Source organism: Centropristis striata, chromosome 18 (genome assembly GCF_030273125.1).
Source record: "Centropristis striata isolate RG_2023a ecotype Rhode Island chromosome 18, C.striata_1.0, whole genome shotgun sequence".
In the NCBI taxonomy this organism is placed as follows: Eukaryota; Metazoa; Chordata; class Actinopteri; order Perciformes; family Serranidae; genus Centropristis; species Centropristis striata.
The window spans coordinates 764118-783338 of record NC_081534.1 but is presented as its reverse complement, the minus strand read 5'-3'; the positions used below and the strand labels follow the sequence as shown (position 1 = coordinate 783338).

General features: G+C 40.2%; 2 protein-coding genes across 2 annotated transcripts in view; both read left to right on the top strand.

Moving 5' to 3' along the window:
• The window catches only part of cnih3 (cornichon family AMPA receptor auxiliary protein 3), a 386093-nt gene that overhangs the window by 266458 nt on the left and 100414 nt on the right, over positions 1-19221 (top strand). The window lies entirely within an intron of this gene.
• fynb (FYN proto-oncogene, Src family tyrosine kinase b) overlaps positions 1-19221 on the top strand; it is an 80381-nt gene that overhangs the window by 6039 nt on the left and 55121 nt on the right. The window contains exon 2 of the mRNA XM_059356586.1: positions 11456-11523. The gene's annotated coding sequence lies outside the window, so the exon portion shown is untranslated. The remainder of the gene's footprint in view (positions 1-11455; positions 11524-19221) is intronic.

The window sequence follows — 19221 nt, the reverse complement described above, 5'->3', positions numbered from 1 at the left end:
ACAAACAATTGTTACCTATAGTATACTCTATATTGCTGTCTTTTAGATATTTATAAACCCTTTTCACTATAGGCATTTTAACATGTCATAGCATGGAGAGCATTGGTGTTACTGACATTAATAATGGCTGCGTTCTATTTAGCTGAGACATTTCTAAGCTACAATTCTAACGCTTTTTTTTGTTCAAACAACATCTCATTGTACACAAAAGAAACCCAGAATGTTACATTGTGTAATAGTTTAACTCTCTGGAGTCTTAAAGGGATATTTTGTCCATTTTTGAATCCTTTTCATGTCTTTGTAAGTCATTTTATGTCTTTTTTTTGGTAATTTTGTGTCTGTTGTTGTGTCTTTTTTAGTTATTTTGTGTCTTTTTTAGTTATTTTGTGTCTTTTTTGTCATTGGTGTCATTAATGTGTCTTTTTTGTGTCTGTTTTAGTTATTTTGTGTCTTTTTTTGTCATGTTTATGTCTTCTGTGGGTTTTTTTTGGTTATTCTGTCTTCTCATTTTGTGTCTTTTTTGTCATTGGTGTCATTTATGTGTCTTTTAAGTGTCTGTTTTAGTTATTTTGTGTCTTTTATTGGTCTTTTTGTGTCTTTTTTGGTCATTTTTATATCTTCTGTGGGTTTTTTTTGGTTATTCTGTCTTCTCATTTTGTGTCTTTTTTTGGTCATTTTGTGTCTTTTTCAAGACATTCAAAGATTTTGAATGCTTAAATATCATCTTTGCAATTTTTTCATTGCTAATGTGCCCCTCTGATTAAACTCTGGCCCCTCCTTGGCCCCCACAGTAAAACTGGTCTAGAACCACCACTGGTTACTGGAGCTGCACGCTGACATGTGACGACAGAGCTCCACATCACATGACCAGCGTCTCCATAACTGGAGCTAATTAAAAGCCCAGAGGTTCCACTCAGAGCCTTTTACTCCATCCATCAGCCTTATTAAAATAATAGGGATGTTTCTGAGCCAGTCATATGCCTCTGGGTGATTGTTTGCAGGGATATCAAGGCAGGAAATGATGTGTGAAAGTGATCCACTTGCATGAAAGCTTGTCAAAGCGAGGCCCGTGGAGATGACCGTCTTCAGGCTGTTTCTTTCAATTAGCAGGAGCTGTTAGTCTCACTTCAAGGAGCAGGAGAACACAGATCCTATCAGGCTGATAGCATCACGCACCATTCCTTATCAGCTCCACTTCCACCTGCCACAGACACGCTTTGTGTTTGCTTATGCTCGAAATGTGCAAAGTCAGTTATTGGCCGTAAAGTGTGCCTTCATTTCCTGTGAAGAGAATCTCAGTTGCTCATTTACATGTGGAGCAGGCAGGCACCAGGATGTGTGGCTTTCTCTCATATCCTGCTCAACATTTTCCATTTTTAATCTTCCTCGCTTTTTTCTTTAATCTCTCCAATTCCATTTAGCTCTCAAGTTCATTTAGCCTTTATTCAGAGGTTCAATAGTGCACTGGAGTGCCGCGCTCTATATTTAAAACCCTACCACTGAACAAATCCAGCAGAAATCTTTTAATTCTGCCAGCCACCACCCAACCTGAGAGTTTCTCCTGCTGCTGGAGCAGTGGAATGCCAATGGTAGGTTCCTATAACAGGTTTCCTGTCTGAGGAGCCATGTGGTGGTTAGAGGCTCAGACAGCTCACAGCCTTTATATGTTATACATTATGCTATCTGAGACTTTCTCCCATGTGGAAATACTATATCTAACACAGCAGTGTCCATGTTCCATCATGTACTGTATACTCTATATACACTACTGGTCAAAAGCTTTAGAACACACCAACTTTTCCAGAATTTAATTGAAAATGATGCAGTTTAATGTCTCAGTGTACTCTGAAATTAATGCACATTTGCAACATTTAAAATTCTTTATTGAGCATGATAGTGTTTTGAAAGTAAAAAAAAGATTCAAAATCACATTTTATGTTGGACTAAAGGACTAAAAAAAGACACAAAATGACCAAAAAAAAGACACAAAATGACCAAAAAAAGACACAAAATGACTTACAAAGACATGAAAATAATTCAGAAATGTACAAAATAGCCCAAGACTCCATAGAGTTAAGTTGTTAACCCATTTCTTGTTCCCTGAAAAAGGCCTACTTGTATAATTCTGAAATGTACATTATTTTCCAGTTTTGGTTAAGCTTACCTTTTTTTATTTACCTCTGGCAGTTCACCACTTACCTTTGGACCCTTTCAAGCTGTTCATTTGACTTGAACTGCTTGAATTTCAATAAAAAACTGGAAAAATTGGGGTGTTCTAAAACTTTTGACCGGTAGTGTATACTGTGCATATGAAATTTCAGAAATGGTTGAAATGCACGGCCCATGATGATGACTTTACATTCTTTGTTAAGTCCGACCAAAAGTTAAAAAAGTTAAATTTAAAATGTTAGGTAAAACATCAGTATTTTTATTGCACTACTTTTAAACAAACAGTAGGAACAGTTTTTAGTGTTGTAAACAAACAGAGATCGCTAAGTGAACACCTCCTGCAGCAGCAGCACATACACACTGTACTGCTACAGAGCTAACTGTTAGCCTGTTAGCACATACACACTGTACTGCTACAGAGCTAACTGTTAGCCTGTTAGCACATACACACTGTACTGCTACAGAGCTAACTGTTAGCCTGTTAGCACATACACACTGTACTGCTACAGAGCTAACTGTTAGCCTGTTAGCACATACACACTGTACTGCTACAGAGCTAACTGTTAGCCTGTTAGCACATACACACTGTACTGCTACAGAGCTAACTGTTAGCCTGTTAGGAATTTGCAGACTGGACGCTAAGGGGTTCACCTCCGGCTCTGCAGCTGGGAGAGACTGCTGCAGGAGGACTGGGCCGCTTCGACTCGTTCTAACTCTTCTTAAGAGTAACGAGTCTCCAGTAACACCAGAAAAAGTTCCTTGATTTGTCGCCAGTTGCTTTTTAAAAAAATAGTTGCTAAAGGGGACTGAAAAGTCGCTAAATATAGCAACAAAGTCGCTAAGTTGGCAAAACTGCTTTGCCAGCTTTTATAAATGGCGTGTGTTGTTGTCGTGTCGAGTACTAAACGTTCCAGGTGATGGAACGGCTCAGTGTTGCAGTGAAGTCAGTATATTAAACAGCACATAGTTTCACAGTGAACATTAACCTGACACAAGTTCCACTCATGTGGGTGTTGTTCTCTGAATCAACAGGCAAGGTGGAAAAAACATCTCACTATGCTCGGTTATTGATGAATGAAATGTTTAGCATGGTGGCAGACGTACTGATGACGAGTGTTTGTGTGTTTTAGTGGAACAAGGAAAGAGCGTTCTGTACATATGTTAATGTCCCGGGGAGTATTTATCCATAAATAACCAGCTGTATCTGGTGTATTTTCCAGCTGTATCTGGTGTAGTGGCTGAGTGACAGAGGAGATATTCTGTCCCAACAAAGCCTCTCTGTCTGTCTGTGCTGCTCCGCGTGCATGATGCCGTTAAAAAATCTGCATTGCAAAGAAGCTGTTACGTCTAATACTTTCTATGAATTTCAATGTGGAGTTGTACAGCACAGCAGCAGAGAGGCTGTTGTAGATGAATCTCCTCTCAGACAGTAACTGTGTGTCAGGCTCTATTCTGGCCTGTTTCCTCTGCAGCACAGTGAACCTGCTGCCTGTCTGCCCTCTGAGTCCGTTTCACTCTGCAACATCATTTCTCTGCATTGCTGATGAAGCTGCGTGATGCTGACAGAGGAGATGATTCTCATTCTGTCAGCAGCGTCACGGCTGCAGCCCAGACCTGACGGCCTTCACCGACACAGGCTTTACTTCTGGCACATGTAGAGGAACCCCATGTTATACAAGCATCCAGAATCAGATGTCTGTTTTATCATTTCACAGATTCCTCTGAGTAAAAAGTCTTTGTTGCACAACATGGGTCTAAAGCAGGGGTGTCAAACTCAAATACACAATGGGCCAAAATGTAAAACTTGAATAAAATCGCGGGCCAACATTGAACAAATAAACCTTTTAATATATACCAAACATGTTTTGCTTTAACATTAAATATGGAACCAGCAACGCTTATAAACATACAATATATAACTAAATAGTGCAGACATGCAAAATCAAATTTCAAATAAAAAACACATCAATGTCATTCATTTATTAAATAAAAATTAAATAAAAGTCGTATGCCTCTTTTTTATTTACATCCTTATGTTTTAATATCAAAATAAAGTTTTTCAACAGGTTAATACATTTAAAAATAAAATAACAATAATAAATCTAGTATTAGCGGTAAATGCGCTGTATAATACCGGCGGGTCAGCTTTTATAGTACAATAATATAATAATTTGGTATTGCCTCGCGGGCCAAATAAAATTACACTGCGGGCCAAATTTGGCCCGCGGGCCAGAGTTTGACACCCCTGGTCTAAAGGGACCCGACTGCATTTTTATATTCTATATCTTTGCAATAAATTCATTACATCATTCAGTATTGCAGGTTTTCCTCAAATAACTTGTTTTTGAACATCATACATCCACATTTTTTGCTAATGCTTTGATCTCCCATGCAGTGTAGATAGAATACAGGAGGTCTATGTGCTGTAAGGATAATTGTCCATTTTAATTCCCTCCTCTGCAGGGTCTGTCAGTCCTGACCTGTCAATCAAACCACATCCATCAGGGCTCATGGGAATAGACATGAAACATTCTGGATTTAATGAGTGTTGTAGCATGTTGTATCTTTAGCATGAACTCCATGACAATGTGTCAGAAAAACCACAGCAGCTGAATATATCATCACTGCTGAACTAACCCACAGTCTGCAGGCTTGCTCTAGATCCCTGTAGAGGCTGCAGCCTGCAGCTGGAGGCTCTGCAGATGCAGCTATTATTGAAATGGCAAAGTGCCCTACTTACCCGTAAGAGACTAGCCCTGAAATGAACCAGAAGTGGGCGGCTGACGGCGACTCTTCTCTACAAAGCACGGTGCAGCGGAAAAACAGTTGCCCACCACCAGAGACTTCATGGGTTCATTTCCCATCAGGGGAACTCCGGCCTGCCCCCCCCCCACGCTTTACAAGTGTTCAAAGATGGGAGGCCAGTGAGGGATCCTGTCTCCCTGTCACTGAGACAGTGACTTCTGCCTCCACCTGCACTGCAAAAAAGCCAACTTGTATTTTTTGGCCTAAAACAGTGATTTAATTTGGTAAAACTTGGAAATATAAATTACTGACATTTAGGGCAATAATGTAAGTTAGCACAACAAAGGAAGCCAGTTGTCTGCTCAAAAACAAGTTGGTGAGTTGTTGTTACTTATATCTTTAAGTTGGGGTTCACAACAAGGGACAATAGTTCTGATAACTCTTATTTCTTTGTTGGGAAATTTGGTCATTAGCGAAAGCTAGCGGCTAACTGATGCTAGTGGCTAACTGATGTTAGTGGCTAACTGATGCTAGCGGCTAACTGATGCTAGCGGCGCTGCTTGTTACAGCTACAAGAGTAGCATTGGTCAATTTGTGTCTTTTTTGGTTGTTTTGTGTATTATTTTGTCATTTTATGTCTTTTTTAGTCATTATGTCTTTTTTTGGTCATTTTGTTTCTTTTCTGCATCATTTTGTGTCTTTTTTTGGTCATCTTGTGTCTTTTTTGGTCAATTTGTGTCTTTTCTTAGTCATTATGTGTCTTTTTGTGGTCATTTTGTTTGTTTTTTGGGTGATCTGAACTGCGTGTGTGAGATTCATGCATGTTAAATTGGGGGTCGCGACTCAAAAAGGTTGAGAACTCCTGGCTTATTGTCCCCATACTGCCCTGCTCTGATACACGCCACTACCGTCTCCTCCCACTTTGTGTTCTGCGGTACCAGATTGCGATGTGAATGGACACCAATATGACGCCATTGCGGAATCAGTATGAACGTCCTGAGGCAAAGTGACGGCTCAGCTCGTTACAGAAACACAGTGTGAAAGCGGCTACTATCTCTGCTGCTGTGATGTTGATTCGTAGCGACTATAGTGGGAGGTGAATAGATGGAAATGAAATAAAAAAGGAGCCTGAACTCTGGCTGCACAGGACAGGACATGCAGTGCTTGTCCACTGTCTCTGGTTCAGCTCAGCACATTGAGAGCTCTGTCTCTCTGTGGATCCTGCTGTGTGTCCGTCCACTCCACAGCCCACTCATGATCCCAGCAGCAGCAGATGACTGGGCCTGTTGTGCCTCGGCCTCGTCATGTGACATGCTCTGTGTCGCTGAATGACTTTCCCCCGCAGCCTCGGTGCCATTATGTTTTATTAGAGGGGGCTGCTGATGAAAAGAGAGAGTCAGCTCTCCCTCCGGGGCCGGAGGGGCTCCACGACTCACAGCTCAGCCTGCTGGGAGCCCGTCGCCATGACAGCCGGCGAGGGAGCTGAGGAGTGGAAGGAGGCTGTACACTGTAAAAATTAATCTGTTTAATTTACGGTAAAATACCGGCAGCTGTGGTTCAGATTCAGATTCAGATTTGACTTTATTAATCCCACAGTGGGGAAATTTCTTTGTTACAGCCGCAAAGTTTCACACAATTCAGGCTCCGTTTACACGAGGACGGTCTGAACAGAAGACGCAAAAGTGGCGTCTCGTCTTCACTTTTTATTCCTCGTTTAGACGAGCGTTTTCAGGAGGAAATCTGCTGCATACGGTGACGCAAAAGTGTGTGAATGTGATTGTATGCAGCCAGGCGGCATCACTTAAAGCCATAAGAGCATCTTTGGACATGTGGAAGTTTTCACGCCACACATTTTCATCAGCTACTCCTTCCACAAAGTTCTCCACCATCACTAGATCTCCCAGGTCTCGTTCACAGCCGTCTGGCTCCTCCCACCAATCGCTGCATCCAGAATGTGATGGAGGTAATTCCAGATCCTTCTCTGTTCACTAATACTATCTGTACATATCCTGGACATTTGGTGGAAAGACTCCTGTAAGTTTATTAGAGCTGCCAGAGCAGCTTGAAGGTCCCACCATGGAAATAATCCCACGTTTCTTTATTTCCTGTCCTGGAGCATGTATGTGACGTAAACACATACGTGACGTGAGCAGATCAGATCAGAGTTTTGTGTCTTGTCAGTGTAGACGACACGCTACGGAGGAGAGGATTACACTTTTACACTTTGGAGGGTGGTTTCACATTTTTGCGTCTTTAAGCCCCCAAAATGCCGTCACCGTCTAAACGAAAGACACTTCACATAAAATATTTTGTTGTTTTTACCCGCGAGCGTCCTGGTGTAAACGGGGCCTAAGATAAAGATAAAAAATAAACAATCTAAGAAAAGACATATTAACAATAAACAAATATACAATAATAATAATAATAATAATAATATACTATATACAACTTAGTGCAAATTTAAGTGGAGAAATGTGCAGAGTGCAGATTTATGCAAACATTTTCAGGTTGTGTTGGTGTTGTACAGTCTTATGGCAGCTGGAATGAATGATTTGCGGAAGCGTTCCTTTTTACACCAGAAAATCCCCGTCAAAAAATACAGTGAGTGGGTTTTCTACTGTAAAAAAAAAAAAAAAAATCTGTATCTGTCTATCTGTAATTTAGACTAATAATAATAATAATAATATAGACTGAATAATCTTTTTATTTTAAGAGTAATGGTATCATTTTGACATTTTGGTATTTCTCCATTCATTTTACATGAAACTGTGTGTTTCCTAATTTATGACAGTAAAAGTAAAAGTTTTGTGCTATTCTTAGATTTACGGTAATTAAAAGTGTCTACTACGGTGATATACAATTTTTAATTTTATGGCCTATTTCTGATGTCATTTGACAATTTTTTAGTGTGATTTCTATCAACATTTTTTACAGTGTAGAGTGGAAGCAGACGTGGAGCAGCCAAATGGTAATTTTCTGCTGGTAAAGAAGACTTAAATCACATGTTTCACTCACACACTGAGGTCAGCGGGAGTATTTTGGGACACCGTCACAGTTCTTATGCACAGATCCTGAAATAGAGCTTCCACTGAAAGAGACTACTGAAACCTTCCACTATATATATATATAGTTACTATAGTAAGTTGCTGAGTTGAATTCTCAGTGTTCAGGTGTGTGATGTCATTCATAAGCATGAGAGAATAACACCACACACTTCACTGGAAACAAAGAGTGTTGAACTAGATCTCATCTCATCCTGTTGTCCTCATTAACTTTGTTTTTTTTCTCTTTCTCATTTCCTTTGTTTCTTCTTCTACTTGTCTCTTTTTGTCCTTTGTTACCTGTCGGTAAGTGACAGAGAGCCAAATGAGTCTACACTTTGCTTCATCTCTGGCATTCAGCTGTTACACTAGCCTGGTTTACATCAGAAATGGTGTTTTTTTTAAAAATAGCAGCATGTGTGTGTGTGTGTGTGTGTGTCAGGCTGAGACACCATAACATTGGCTGATAATATCTGTGACAGTCTCATGACCGTTACATGAAACATGTTTGTCTGCATTGCCAAGTATCAAGCAGCACACAAGCTAATGTATACCAGCTGTTCTCAACCTTGGGGTCGGGACCCCAATTGGGGTCGCGAGATGATTTCTGGGGGTCGCCAAATCATTTTGGAAGTCAGCTCTGTCTCCACTGTGTTAAAGTGTTCATGTGTTTTAGTCTTTTTGGTCATTTAATGTCTTTTTTTGGTCATTTTGTGTTTGTTTTTTTAGTTATTTGTGTCTTTTTTGGTCATTTTGTGTTTTTTTTGGTCATTTTGTGTCTTTTATTTTGGTCATTTTGTGTCTTTTTTGCTCATTTTGTGGTCATTTTGTGTCTTCTTTGGTCATTTTGTGTCTTTTTTGGTCATTTTGTGGTCAATTTGTGTCTTTTTTGCTCATTTTGTGTCTTTTTTGTCATTTTGTGTTATTTTTTTAAGTCATTTTGTCTTTTTTTTGGTCATTTTGTGTCTTTTTTTGGCCATTTTGTGTCTCTTTTGGTCATTTTGTGTCTTTTGGTCATTTTGTGTCTTTTTTTGATCATTTTGTGGTCAATTTGTGTCTTTTTTGGTTGTTTTGTTTCCTTCTTTGGTTATTTTCTGACATGTGTCACATGTGTTAATACTTTGATTAGAAAATCATTTCACTGTGTTTTATGAACCTAAATTAACCATTTAGTCTTTGGCCTAATTCAACCAATAACAGGAAATGATCATGTAACAGACCCCACATACACAAACCACCAGCAGCAGCAGCAGCAACTTTCCATGTGGGTGTCTGCTGCTGCAGAACAAATAGTTGCAGCACATTGCCTGCATGCACTTGCAGCACCATTACCACTCTGCTCCAGCAATCAGTGAGCCACAGAGACAGATTAAATTAGATTAGCAGGGCTGAGCTTTAAAGTCAAATCAGAAGCTAATGGCTTGTAACATATTTGGCAGCGGTGACAGCACGTCTTTTGTAAATAAAGGGCAGTTAGGAGGCGAGCCGTGCAGTTAACCCCAGCCTGCTGCCACACAATCACTCCATTGTGTGATTCTACTGTCAGTCACAGAGCTGGCAGCCACTCTAAGCTTTATGCAAGCCTGGTGGAGATTTATCTTGTGAATAAAAGTTGCCTTGTATAACATGTTAGAAATGTCTTCTGTGGTTTCGTTTTGCTCTTTTGTTCCCTTCACAGTTGTGAGATCACAAGCACTTTATCAATGAGAGCATCAGATGCATGCGGAAAAACTAAGTCGAAGAACTTTTTTTAGTTTTTCAAAATGTATATCTTGCTGTCTAGCTACAGTAGAGCTAAATCGACGAAACAGTGTCAACAGTACATACAGTACAGGCCAAAAGTTTGGACACACCTTCTCATTCAATGCGTTTTTCTTTATTTTCACTATTACTATTTACATTGTAGATTCATCAAAACTATGAATGAACACATATGGAATTATGCACTTAACAGAAAAAGTGTGAAATAACTGAAAACATGTCTTGTATTTTAGATTCCTCAAAGTAACCACCCTTTGCTTACTAGAATATAAGACATGTTTTCAGTTATTTCACACTTTTTTGTTAAGTACATAATTCCACATGTGTTCATTCATAGTTTTGATGAATCTACAATGTAAATAGTCATGAAAATAAAGGAAACGCATTGAATGAGAAGGTGTGTACTGTATAACACCAATGATAGGGAAAAACTCTGCCACTCCCCATGTTGAGTGCTGATGCAAATATCAGCAAAAATGTAAAATGAGCCATGACTTGTATTTTACAACCTCACAGCTTACCTTAGGAGATCAAAATGTTTCCTCCACACAGAGCAGGCTACTGTAAAATTCTTCATCCCAGACCTTATAATGTTAATACTTCATACTTTACAACATCAGCTCTAACAGATCTTGCATTACTGCCAAAAAGAAGGAGTATAAAATATAGGAACTGGTTGCGAGATGCAATATGTGCCCCGTCCAGTACAGGTGGTGTCTACTGACGGAGCTTGGCCAGAGGCTGCCTCAGATTTTTCTTTTAACCCAAATATTTGTACGTTTCAGCAACGCTGTCTTCCTCTCAGGTGTTTTCTGGTTGAGCTTAGCCACACCTTTCCTCGCCTCCAGCACTTCAGGCTACTTGTGGGACTCACCCAATGTCAGCTGGGATTGGCTCCAGCCCCCCTCACCAAATATATACATAAAATTTCTCTTATAAATATATGCTTTTCAAAACCCAAAGTGTACATTATATACAGACAATATATATATTTCCCAATTCTAGCTGGCAATAGAGCGGTAAAGGTGTAACATTCATTTAGGAAATAAGCATTTAAAATACATCCTCTGAAGTATCTGGTAATTCAATTCACATTAGCAGCTTTTTTTCTTTTGGCTAGTTAAAAGCATGAAGTTCCTTGATGGAGACAACACTGGTGTACACACAGTATGTATAATAATATATATTGTGCATAAAAAAAAAGATAACTTGTTTAGTTGGGTACAGATGGCATTCAGTGTTTTTTCTCTCGCCTGCTTGTGATGCCCTACATTAAGCCTCTCCTCATTCACACCTGGAGGATTGAATGAATGAATTTCCTGCTGCAGAGGCAGAAAAAAACTAGAGAGTAGTGAAATGAGGCCATCACAATGGCTTCTGATTGTAGCTGGCACCACGTGGACTCTTAGCAGCAACCTGTTGTTTACTCATTGAATCACTATAGCAGCATGTTTCTGTGTCAGATGAGTTCCTTTTTCCCTGTAAGTGGATTGGGGTCATTTATTCCAGCTGGACAAACCTCATCAACCTCTTCCTCTCTATCATGATAATAGCTCAGGAAAGCTGCACTAATAGAAGTTGAGGCTGTCAGTCCCTTGTTGTTGTCCAAAAGCATTCTGGGAAACATTTGCAAGACCCATTTTTGCAAAGAAGTGTGAATGACGGCTGGCACATGCACTTGATATTCATGTTTTATTGAATGGGACGATGAATAATGAAGCGTCTCTGTGTCCCTGCAGGGCCTCGTGTTGGCTGAGCACTAAGCAATGTGGAGGAAATAAAAATCCTGATACGCTGAAAACCAGAGGTATGACCATTCACACTCAGAGTACTCACACTCATCTGTGACCTCACACAAAGACTCTTCTGCATCAGTTCAGGCGTGTGGACTTACATGCATGTACAATGCTTTGTTACAATAACCTCTTATAGATACTGACAGCAGATAGACTACAAAACACGCTCATTCTGCAGGGTTTTCATTGTCTTTGAGTGCATGTGCACTGTAAAAAAATTCATTTACGGTAAAATACCGGCAGCTGTGGTTGCCAGAACTTCACCGTAAAAAATACAGTGAGCGTATGTAAATGTAAATATCAGCAAAAAAACTGTAATTTATACTGAATAATCCCATTACTTTCAGGATAATTGTGTCATCGTGGTATTTCTCCATTAACTTTACATGAAAAATGTATATTTTTACAGCAAAACTGTGTGTTTTCTACAGTTTTATGGCGGTAGAATTTAAAGTTTTTCACTATTCTTTGATTGACAGTAATTAAAAGTATCTGCTACGGTGATGTACAATGTTTAATTTTACAACCTATTTCTGATGCAAATTGACAGTGTTTTACGGGGGAGAAAAAAGACCCCGCCCCCTGGTGGCTGGTGGACTACTGGTGTAGAAAGTGTTGATTAGATATGATGGAAAATCGCATTTTAAAATGGAAATATCGCCGACAATCAGGTTAATTCAATCGTGGCGGCCAAAATAGTGATCACGATGAAAATTTGATAAATTGTGCAGCCCTACTTTATGTTGCTTCTTTGATTGTCTGTATGTTGAAAACAAACTGGCCTCGTCATTTGTTAGTTGTGCAGCCATTTGTTAGCTTAACTTATTCTGCAGCCTATTTTGAAGCTAAATATATGTTTGTTTGTCTGGCCTGGTCAGAGACGAAATCTAAACTCCGCCTGCTAGCTGTATCGACAAACAGCTAGCTTTTTTGAGTAGAATTCATCAATGAATTAGTGAACACAAGCTGAACAAGGGATTCTTCCAGGAAACCAGAGTCAGCTGAGTATCCGACATTCATAGCGAGAGCATTCATTATGCAGGCTCAGTCATCGCTGCACTAATAGCTCCTTTATTATGTGTGCTCCAGTTTTCTACGCTGCTTCTGCATGTCTTGCTGCTCACATGGAGCCAGCAGAGGGGCTTGTTGTGGAGTTCTGAGTGTGTGACTCAGCTTTTTTGGGGCTTGTGAGATGTCTGTGACTTGGAAGAAATGCCACAGTATACGGTAAGAAGAAGCTCTGCAGCTCTTCTATGGTAGCACATCAAGAGCTTCCTTACTGTGGGAACGTGGAGCAGGTGTGTGTATGTGTGTGTGTGTGTGTGTGTGTTTTGCTGGGTGGGTGGTTTTGTAGGCTGGTGAGAAACAGAAAATGAGTCACCGATTCCAATCATGTTCTCATGCTTCCACTTCTCTCTGAGAGTTTCTGTGTTGTGCAGAATGAAGAACAGCTCAGTGGTAATTATCCTCACATTATCCTCCACATTGATATTCATCTCTAGAATCATTTGCAGCCATGAGACAAACACATACTTAGGTTCACCTTTTGGCTCTTTGCTGGCTGTTGGTGCTCTCCTCCTCCTCCCAGCTGGTTACCTCCACAGATAATAATGACTGTGCCAGTGTGGGCTGTGCAGCTATTCACTGAAACGTCTGTGGCTCTATTGTGGTTCTCAGTTTGCCTGATGGTAAGAAAACGCAGTCAGTGGGCAGAAGTGGTGCTGCTAATAAGCATCACTCCATTATATTGACACATCTGGTGGCATTTTTCTTCGGCATGCCTTCCTTCCGCCTAATTAAGTGAGCTGTGTAGTATCTGGCCTGCAAAGTGAAGTGTACCCACAGGAAGTACTGTACTGTATGAACGCTCCCTCAGCTTGTTACTGAGTCTTTAAGAGGCCTCTTGAAACATCAGTGTGACACATCGACAGCCGCCACCAGCAGGTTCTCATCATAGAAGGTCCCCCCAGTCTTCCTTTGGCCATTTGATGGCTGTTAGGTATTCAGCTTCACAGAAAGAGCTCAGATCCTCTCATCTTCACCATCACTGCACTGTTGAGGAGTGAATTAGCAGCAGCAGCAGCAGCACTTAGCCCCGCTGAGAGACTTTTAAGTTCTGATGTAGTGTACTGGATCCTGGGATCCCCAGTCAAGATTTCACTTCTTCACTGTCAGCAATGACAGCGGCACTGCTCCATGTGTACGTCTAAATGTGTAGCTTTTGAATGAAGCTGTCATTGTTAATAATCACACTTAACCTCCTGAGAACCTGCGTCCTCTTATGTGGTCTGGTTTCCAATGGGACTAGTTGTCTGTTTTTCTGTAAATATGAACTGAGTCCACTATGTATATTTGACACTATTTTCTGACATTTTATCACCTCAGATCCGTCTAGTGAGCATTTGTTACTTGTAAAAAAATATTTTTTTATCACAAGTCTGAAGGGTTAGGTTTCAACTTCAGTTAGGTCTTTCCTACATTTCCCACAATGCAGTAAGAAAAGTTCCAAACAGAGCACAAGGGCCTGTTCCATTCAGTTGGTTATACATACACTTTCAACAAATAGTACATGTCATGCTCCTTACTCAAAATGTGTGGTGGCTGCATTTTATTCTGGTCTGTTTATGTAACTGTCAGTTAAATTTGGTTGGTTTGATTGTAGAACAATGTGCTAGAAATATCCCCAGATAAAAATATACATGCAAGCGGCAAAAGTCACCCAAAAATGCAGGTTTGTTTGCCAATAGCATTTTTTTGGGTAGTTTTTTTTTTCCCTAAGTAGTCGTGTCCAGCTTGCACAAAAATGATGCAGTGAGGTTTGAGTTTATGTGCTTTGCAACGCCCTGCTCAACCTTTTAAAGTTTCTTTTTAAAACATAGTAGTTGAGTTATAAAATCTGGAGGAGGTTGAGAGGAAAAAGAGCAAAAGAAGGTGGAAGGTGGGATGGTTGCCCACCTGGTCCGAGTGGTTTTAATCTACACTTCTGCAGAAAAGTTCTTTTAACATTTTCTTCTGTCTCCCGTCCCTCCGTCCTACTCAAGATAAAAGAGGCCAGGATGGCTGGAGGAGATTCAGGGGCTGAAGGGGTTCGACCACAGCTTTTAATGGTCTCACTGGTCTCCTGCTGCCTGTAATAAAGCTCTGCTGGGTGGGTGGAGGCCACGTGCAGCAGACTGGAGTTTGGCTCAGAGAGGACTGTGATATTTATGCAGCGAGTTGTCTGTTTATACTGATTGTTCTTGTTTGTTTGACTGTGGAAGTAACAGGGTTTAAAGTTTATGAACTGTCTCTGCTGGCTGCTCGGCCTGGATGCTGCTGCTGCTTGCAGGATGCAAGTGCGTGGTTGTGTGTGTGAGCAAGAGAAACTACTGTGCAAATGGTACAGCAGCACCATAACCTCATCCTGTTTGACTGCCTCGCCAACTTGCTAAAGTACCCACCTTCAACACATCTGCTGCAGAATACTAATGGCAACTCACTGATTTTCTAGCTGGGACGTTGGAGGTGTGAGTTTCTTTTTGGTCGTCATGTGTCTTATAGCTTTCCTGTTGGTCTCCGCTGCAGAAATGTTACAGAAATAAAAGACAAGATGAGTTCCATGTCTGTATTGGGGCTGGGCGATATATCGATAAAAAAGATATAGCGATATATTTTTAAATGGAATATGGAATTAGGCCATATTGCATACAGTACAGGCCAAAAGTTTGGACACACCTTCTCATTCAATGCGTTTTCTTTATTTTCATGACTATTTACATTGTAGATTCTCACTGAAGGCATCAAAACTATGAATGAACACATATGGAATTATGTAGTGCTAATGTGCCCCTCTGATGAAACACTGGCCCCTCCTTGGCCCCCACAGTAAAACTGGTCTAGAACCGCCACTGGCCTAATCTGAACCCAACCAGGCAAGATGACCATCGATCCAACGAAGAAATGGTCTGGGGCAGAAACATCATGAATCCCATGGGGTTATAAGTCACTACACAGGGTTTCAGTTATCAAACTCACCATGTGGCTTTGTCATTATGTCTGTTTTTACTGATGGAAGGTTCGGTGCTGTTAACCCTCTATGGTACATACCCATTATTGGCCTTTCAAATTTCTACAATGCATGTTTTTGAGTGATGCGATACTTTAAAAAAGAGGGAAGAGTATAGGAAACCAATAGCAATGCTTTAATTTTCCAAAGGAAAAAGCTTTTGCCATTTTGCGTCACAAAAAAGCACTCAAAACATCATTTCGTGGCCCTTTTCCATTTTGAAAAAAAAATATATTGCTACTCCAGACAAGAAACCTTTTATGTTCCTTTTATGATGTTTTTAAATTTAAAGTGTTTGTATTCTACCCTGTTGAAGCTACTGAATCTTTTACACATGTCTATTATATAAATAATGTTCAAATTGGGAAAAAAAACCCTCTCTTTTTTACTTGTGCACCGTTATGGTACAATGTTGCCTATGGGCAACAAACCCCAAAAACTTCAACAAAATAAAAAAATACATAAAATTTCTTCATGTTATGTTTATTTAAAAAAACCCTCCAAACATTTTTCCCTAACTGGCATCATAATGCGTACCATAGAGGGGTAAATGGTGCCAATGCTAAGAAGAGAGCACTTTTGATGTCGCACAAGCTTCCTCTGCTCGGGGCAGTCTGTCTTGTCAATAATTGTCCACAGTTTCCATCAGTGCTCCACATGTTGGAGGTTTAGCTGTGAGGTGGTTTTAATTAATGGGGAGGGGGGGATCAGGGTGTGGTGAGGGCAGCCGTTGGTTGGGCTGTGGCCATATGCCGGCCTCGGGTCCTCGGGGACTCAGCCAGCGGCTTAATGAGCAGCCTCGCAGGAATTAGTGCTACTTTAACCTCAGTGTTGTGACTGCTGGGAGAAGCCCGCTGGTTAGCTGATTTACAGCCACTGATGGGGGGCAGCTAAGGAGTCTAGGACCCTATCCTTGTGGTCCTGAACTGTTTCAGGGTAGGGCTTTATTACTTTCCTTTACTTGGAAGAAATCTGTCCATGCAGCAAGATAATTTCCCTTAGATTTAGTGTTTTTATCTTGCTTTTAGACACACCTTTTTTGCAGTGTGTGCAGCACAATGCCATGACATAGTTAGTTATTTGAAGGAAATACAGGAAGCAGGATGAGTGACAGTCTGTCATGCTGAGTAAATAAAGAACTAACACCAATAAGTATATAAATATGCACTTCTTGTTACACACCACATCAGTCTGACAGTAATCTTTCATAACTGCCTCCTCACTTTTCATATGGTAAATGGACCTGCACTTATATAGCGCTTTTATAGTCGATTTTGCAACCACTCAAAGCTCTTTACACTACAGACTGACTCATTCACCCTTTCACACACACATTCATACTGGTGGCAGGTGGCACCATTTAGGGTAGCCTCTGCCACCAGTATGAATGTTGCTACCCTAAATGGTGCCACCTGCCACCATTGGGAATTCATTCTCACACCAATGAACGCAGCATCGGGAGCAATTTGGGGTTCAGTATCTTGCTCAAGGATACTTCAACATGTAGGCTGCCATGGTCAGGGATCGAACCACCAACCCTCCAATTGGCGGGCAGCCCGCTCTACCAACTGAGCCACAGTTGCCGCATCATTTTTGATGTTCTTGTTCTTTATTTGATTAATTTTTAACATCTGACTTCAGAGTCAGGGTATGAGCGCTCTCACCATCCCATCATGCTTTACTGCTACTTCAGCTTCATGGGCCTCTTCAAACATTTCCTGTTGATGATCTATAAGGAGCCGACCTGCTGTGTTATGCTCTAGCCTCAATACAAACCAAAGAAAGGCAACAGGGGGCAAATTACACTGACCTGTCTCTCTTATATCATATTACTGTGGTGACTAAAAGTCTACCTTATTCACCGCCAAGTCTGAGAGGTGCAAAATATGGACTTACGGCCTCTGTGTCTGCTGTTTGCAAGGGCAAATGCTTCCATCAGACAGGGTGCATTGATTTTTTAAAGATAAACTTCAAAGACTCAGTTCTAAATTGACAGTGTGCTCTAATGTTATAATCTGGTTATATTTTTGAGTATTGACTGGAGCTGGTTATGCTTGATGCTTGACTCCACCTGAGAACAGGGCTCTGCTGGAACATGACTGTTTCCACATGGCTTCACATGATTGAACAATGATTGATGGTCAATCAATCAATCACACAGGGAAGCCCCCTGGCCCATCATCAGCCATGTGACCGCTGTCTCAGTTGTCATTCATTACTCGTGGTGGATTGTGGACTAGTTGCACACTACATTTCTTCCAGGATGGTGGAGTTGTCAGCAAGGTTATTATAGTTAACGAAAACTAACAAAATAACGAAAGCTAGAATTGAAAAAACATTTTCGTTAACTGAAATAAGTAAAAACTAGACTTTTTAAAAAACGATAACTAACTGAAACTGTATTTTGTGGTTACAAAACTAACTAAAACTATAAAATTATAGTGAAAATGTCTTTAGTTTTCGTCTTTGTCAACTTTTTTCATACGTAAACCTTTTTGGTTGATATGAAATCTATTTCATCTATCTGGTTTTATGACTTAATAAACTTATTGGGGGCTGAGATGGATCAGACAAAGGAAATAAAGGAAACATTTATTGTGACCTTTTTGAATCTGGCACCCAACAAATACCCCATTACAAAAAAAAAATAAAACTAACACTAAAACTAAAATCAACCACAACCTCTTTGACAGAGCCAAAGCTTAACTTGGAACCCTGAGGTCATATCCTCTGTGGCTATTTCTGTTAATGTGGAGGCAGTGTCACTAAACAAGAAAACAAAATCTAAAATTGCACTCATCATATCACACATATTGGATTCCTATGAAAGCTATTTCATGCTTCTTGCGGTCAGCGTGGTGCAGACAGCTCAGTCCACATCCACAACATTTCATTTGTTTTTGCTGGCAACTAATGACTGTTTTGATAGTCGTTCAATCATCCATTATTGAAATGATTAGTCGACTAATTGGATAATTAATTGCACAATTACTTATTGGCTCATATTAAGCTTCTTTTGATTCTTTTAAGCATGTGCTAAGTAACAATAAAGACAATATGCATTATGACTAATTCATTCAAAAATATGTCTTTTATTAAAGTGCTGCTGATTTAGCCACTACTGATACAATATATAATAATAGTGTAATATAATAATTAGTGGTCGACCGATACAGGTTTTTTAAGGCCGATGCTGATTATTTTGACATCAGTCTTAACCGATCCCCGATATGTGCTGCTGATTTTTTGGGCCAATTCTTGAAGCCGATATTGTCTTTTCTCCTCCGTTTACATGATAAAAATGACACAATGATAACAAATGTTACACAAGTCTCAATTTAAACAAAAAAAATAAATATTTATTAACAAAACAAACATATTAACAGTTGGATAGCAAACAATGTGTATGTAGGTTCTAGGCCTGGAGGTGGGTGGCGCCTCAGGTGATCCACATATTTGATGTGTTTTTCTTTTTTCTGGTATCAGCAGCAGCTCACCAGAGACTGGAGGTGTTGCACACAGCCTGGAGGTGTTGCACACAGCCTTGCCTGCTGTTGACTCAGTGAAATCAGATAATTCAGCCGATGCCGATACAAGTAAAAAACGCAAATATCGGCCCAATATATCGGCTGGCTGATATGTCTCTAATAATAATAATAATATG